This window comes from Phaseolus vulgaris, chromosome 9, assembly GCF_051622355.1.
Source record: "Phaseolus vulgaris cultivar YP4 chromosome 9, ASM5162235v1, whole genome shotgun sequence".
Taxonomy (NCBI): Eukaryota; Viridiplantae; Streptophyta; class Magnoliopsida; order Fabales; family Fabaceae; genus Phaseolus; species Phaseolus vulgaris.
In genome coordinates, this window is record NC_143506.1 from 20699436 (window position 1) to 20705589 (window position 6154).

Sequence of the window (6154 nt, forward strand, 5' to 3'; positions counted from 1 at the left end):
CCAATGAACACTCAAATGCTTTGACGATTTGTATATAATATAAATTTAAATTAGTTAGTAGTTAAAATATTTATAGTTAATTAGATATAAATTTAGAAATTAATTAATAAATTTTATTAATAATAATATTATAGATATCAATATTTTTTTTTTAATTTCTATAATAGTATCTATTTAGTTAATATAATAACTAATTATTTTTTTATTTAAAATTAGTTTTTATTTAATTGTCTTCATTAATATACTATTTTTTTTATTATAAACAAAAGTTTTCATATTTAATAGACTGAAATATAAATTATTTTTAACTTTATCAAAGTCTATTTTAATTTTTCAGTTCAAGTATTAACACTATTTCTAATAAATATGATTAAGAATAATTTAGAATGTAGTTTTTTTTTATCTATGGAATCAATAAAATTAACTGTTTAATCTATTATTATCACTGATGAAGTGTTCAGATTATATCGGTAATTTAGAATTAAAACTCCGCTCTACTTTTAGTTATTTTTTTATGAATAATATTTCACTGCAACCTCGATTTGTTTTAATTTAGTTCCTGAATTTTCAATTAATATAATAAATTACTGTAACATTTTTCTCTTTTTGAAACCTCTAACTTCTTCCTTTTGGACACAAACAATCAGAGGTTTAGGACAAACTTAGAATGAGAAATGTTTTAAAGAAGATGGAAGGATTTGTAAGAAATCAAGTTAGGATTCAGGAAATCTTGAAATTTCAAATTTTATTTTAAATTTATCAATATTCAATAAAATACTATAAAATAATTTAATTGATTGATTTATATAATTTATTAGTAAAATTGATTTTTTTTTTTGAGAATTTAGGTAAAAAAATCAATAGAAAGATTTAATGGAGATGATAATAAAAAATATAATATTTTTTAAAAAACAAATGTTTAGTTTTTAAAATTTCACATTAATTTCAAAGTGTAATGAAGTGAAAGGTTTATATGACGTCACGGAAACGAACGACATGGGCCTAACCAAAGGCAATGGGCCCAACTCCTAGTTGGCCTACAATATCGTCCTTGGTTTTGTGCATAAAGTAATCTATGATGATGAAGAGTAAATGGGCACAACGTGAATAAAAGTAGATAGCAACCTCATCCACATGCACTGCTACATTTTACCTTTCAAATCCGACTCTTCACCTTATTATGATTGTTCACTAGGATATTTTTAGATTCTAAAAGGCTTCTTCAAAATTTAAAGCTAAAATTGTTTAATAATTTTATAATTCCTAAAAGTTCAAATTTTCTTTTTAATTTAAAGTTTGTATTAGACAGCGTATTCTTAAGAAGATATAAAAAAAAACCTAAAAGTTCTTAAAACTAAAATTTTGTAAAAATGTTCCCTTCTAAATAGTCCATTTGTCTAAATTCTATTTGGTTCAATTTCAAAGAAACATAAATGCTTTTGTTTGAATTAGAAAATGAATTTCAGGGAGTGAATTTAAAATTATTTTAAAGAGAAATTTTAATTTTTTTCATTTTTTCACAACTCTATTTATACACCAATCACCCTATAAAAACCAATATAGTTAATCCTCACAAATCAATCTGAGTGAATAGTAATTACCTGAATCGAGTTAGATTAACATTAACTTAAATTATGGTAAAGTGATATCATTGAAATGTCTAATCCAATAAAAGCTAGAATAAGTGTCACGTGTAGTAATCTAAGAAGAAGTGAAGGCACATGGGTAGAGTGCAATATAATAGGTATTTTATAGGCTAAAGACTAGGACTATGACTATGACTATGAGAGGGGAATGGGAGAAGCTGAAAATTTTGTCGCATAATAGAAATGAAATGAAGGCAGTGATTGCATAGTTTGAGAAAGGAGAATGATGACATGGTGGGGATAATCACAAGTTCACATTTTCTCAAGAACTTTCCAAGTCAAGGACTGTCAAGTAGTTCTCACAGAATGTTTCAATTATTTTTCTTGTGGCCTCACAGAAACAGATTATTGAATGTGGTGATTCTAGAGTTGGAGTTGGTTTTGACCACCCATCTAATCAAACTAATGTCAAATGGGTGGACCCTATTCCTTAAGTGCCAGCAGAGAAAGCCACTTTAAAAAAGAAAAAGATGGTTCCATATAACATGATCAAGATGGGGGCAGAAACCAGAAAGAAAGATAAGGTAAACTAAAGTGAGGTAACAATACCTGTAACGAAGAAAAGGGTCACAAAAAAAGTAGCAGACGTGAACCAACTTCAAACCAATCCATGAAGTTAAAAGGGCAAAACATCTTCTCCATTTCATTTTATTATACATCTGGGAAAATAATTAAAATCAAAATGATACATACATGATGAAAATAAACATTTATTTAATAAAAGAAATAAATTTGAGAGGATTTATCATCAACAATTTTACCCTAAGTTGTTAGAGAAATAACATACATTTGACACTATTTATAATAATATAATAATATTTTTAAATTAAAAAAAATAAAAATGAAATATTAATTTATTAAGGTGTGAAGTGTATGTTTTTATTGGTGAGGGTGTTAAACCAAACCGCATATGACTAAATGTAATATCGAGCCTTATTAGTTCAATGTGAAACATGAGTTCATTATGTATGTTATGAAGATTCACACGTAAATACTAGTGTTGTCGAATATCTCTTATCCAAGGTCTTCCAATTCAGTTTCTTTTCTTTTGGTTTCTCGTCCTCTTGACTTTTTAGTAGTGGGTAAGGTACTTGCAAGACACTAATTAATGCTCAAAGTTAGAGATGTTGGTACTCAACTTTACAAGTTTCATGGTTAAACATTCATTACCTCTTACTTTGAAGGCTTTTACCTATTTATAGTTTTGTCATGGGTCCTTTCCTACGAGTGAGGTTTATTCTAGGCCTATTCCAGCCCAACAATAGCCTAATTGCACTCTTAGGGAGTAATCAAATTTTACCCATAATCAATCCCATTACATGTATAATTTACCACACCAAAAGGTTAGGTGGTAGATATTTTGCGGTTTGGTTAAGTTGTTGATTTGCCTTAGCGGAAGGCTGAGTGGTTTGCTTGAATCTTATACCGAGATGCGGATTCGACACCTCGGTACCTGATAGTACATTTGTCCCTCAAGTTTGAACATGAGCGAAAATACGTATTTATAAAAGAAAAATTCATTTTTTTTATAGTGTCATGTCATTAGTTTGACATGGAGTAAGAACGATAAATATAGTTGTCCCAGGTTTCACTTGCTTTAATCAACGAAAAATCTTAATTTTGATGCTTTAAATTATGAAAGAAAAATACTTTTTTTTATAGTGTCATGCTGTTAGTCCCTACGTGGTAAGAAGGATATGTATGTGTATAATCAACCTGACAACATTTTTTTACATGAAATGACTTTCTCTTAAAAAGCTTGTTTATAGAAACCATTTCCCAATTCAATCTTCACAAAAGAATCTTAATATAAGAAGATAGATAAAGAATTAATATATCTTAAAAGTAAAAATAGTTAATTAAGCGTTATACTATTAACTACTTAAACTAAATATTGAACTCAAAGTCAGTTGTGTATATGTGTGTGTTGATTACATCATTGGTTTGGCAACAATAAATACTGGCATCAAGAGACTAGTGGTTAGGGGTTTGACAGTGTTTGGAGTTGTTGGGATCAAAATGTTGATGAAAGCCAAGCATATCAAACAGCACTGCTGGACAAGGCACACATGTGCGGGTCTGAATTATCACCTTGTCACTGATGCGATATCAGATATACGCGTTATCTATTATAGGTAAAACTATAACCCTTTACGTAAGTAGTTCTTAGCCTTCGTAGATAGATAACTTTCATGGCTATGTTATGGGATGTTTGTTTTTACAAATTAAGTACAAACTCATGAAATTATATGCATGTCTTGTTCTGTAAGATGGTTCAAGCTTATTGCGTTGAAGAATGGAAGTGAGGATTGTAATGCATTTGCAAATGGGCAAATGGGCGTGACATTACTGTGGTAAACTGAATAATTGTTTGTGGATATTATAATACGTGGGAATCACGCTTAAAATTGACTAAAGCTTACCGGCAAGAAGAATTAGATGGGACTTGAATTGGTTTGTATTAATATGAAGTTTTGTATGTTCATCATTGTAGAATATGATTATAATGATTTGGCAACTACTCAGACGTCACAATAGTTCATAATGTGGACACTAGCAAAATGTTCTTCAAGAGCTTCCAATTGAGTATAAAATCAAACAGGATTGGCCCTACTTCTATATATCCCTGAATTTTGAAGGTAAGAGAAACTAATTAATATGCATGGAGTAATAGGTCAATGGTCAAAATTAATGCCAATTGCCATGTGGTGTGGTGTCCATGGAGATTTTATCTACAAGCACACAACTTGATTGGTAGCTTAAAACAATCAATAAATGTGTGAATTATTTATTCTAGGGTTGGTTCCCCACGATTTGTGTTTGTCCACATAAACCTTGCACTCCAAATTCTCATCCTTCATTCCTTAGTTCTTTCTAGAGTAGATACCCACCTACATACATATATATACATACATCTTCAAATACAAAGCTAATATCTCGTGGCTGATGTAAACACTTGTTGAAAACTTCTCAAAGCAAATGAAAAAACTAGGTGCTACAAAATTGATATGGTGATTATGATGGTGACCAAAGGTGCTGGCCTTGGTTTTGTGCATCAACACTATCGTCCTGGTTGGCCTACCAACACTATCGCTCAAGTTTAAACCTCTTAGATTCACTTTATACATCAGAAGCAATCTAAAAATACATAAACCATACCCATGGCTATCAAAACCTACCTCTCTTTGATATTTCACAACTATTTCTTTTCAATTTAGTGCATGAATTTTGTAACCAATGAAAAAAAGTACACCTACTTTGAGGTCTGTAAGGATGGAAAATCCACAAAGAGCAGACGTAAATGGAAATTGCATGCATGATGTGGTGATTACGGTGTCATCTCATCCTATAATCTCGGAAGCTTTTGTGTAACCCTTTGCTTGCAAAATGGGAAAGGTGCTTTTCTCTTGGAATTTTGATTGGGTAAGTAGCTGGTGTCGTGAAAGGTGAACTGTGAGAAAATATTAGGCAGCTCTAAAATGCAAAATCTTCTAAATAGTAGGAATGGACCACAAACTATTCTCTCATATACCTATCATTATGCATCAATAGTACTTTTCGGACACTTATCACTTAAACTTTAAACGGGCTTTTGCCTAATTTGATGTATCTTCTTTGTGTGCTATGCCAAATGACAAACATAATGGCCAAATACCTGTTTCTAAGTTTACCAACTAGTTATTGTCTTCTTCTTTTCACCACTTTACAGGGACATATACAATGATTATGTGAAGTCATCAAAATTTCTTCCCAGGGATATTTCAATGGATAACTACAAATTAAACAAAATACTTGTGGAAGTTTACAGTCATACAAATGTAACAAGTAAAATTTCACACATATTTTCTTGTCATCCTCTATCTATACTTGTATAAAATAATAAAAATAAAATGTCTGATACTTTCATTTATGTTGTGAATAACATAGTGTTATATGTTGAAGTAAAAACTTAATAGGTTAACATTTTACATAATAAATTATGTCTCCTCTTATCTTTTTTTCTCTTCTATATATCTTTTATTTATCTATTTATTTATTCATTCTTAGCATTGTCCGCAAGAGAGAATAATTAATTTTTTCAAAAACTTCCTTTATAAATAATAATTTTTTATCGACAAAAAATGAATAAATAAAATATAAGTATTTCAGGGATACCTCAACCCTTATACAAACCCTTTATAAATAATAATTATGAATTAGCTATAATAAATTAATAATAACTATAATAATAAATAATTGGTAGTTAAAACTTTAGTACCTAATTAGATACCAATTCATGAAAAAATGTTTTTTTACTGAGAAAAAGTCAACGTTTTTCCATTTCTTAATAAAAAATTAGCTAAATTTCATCATTGTTGAATGAGTTTTTCCTTTCCTGTCTTTCTCACCTCTTTTGTCTCTTAGAGGGAGACACGACTTACGATATGAAACCCACAATAATGATAAATATTCAATATAATAACAGTCAATTAAGAACATAAAATAGTTTGTGAAACATTCGACTTTTT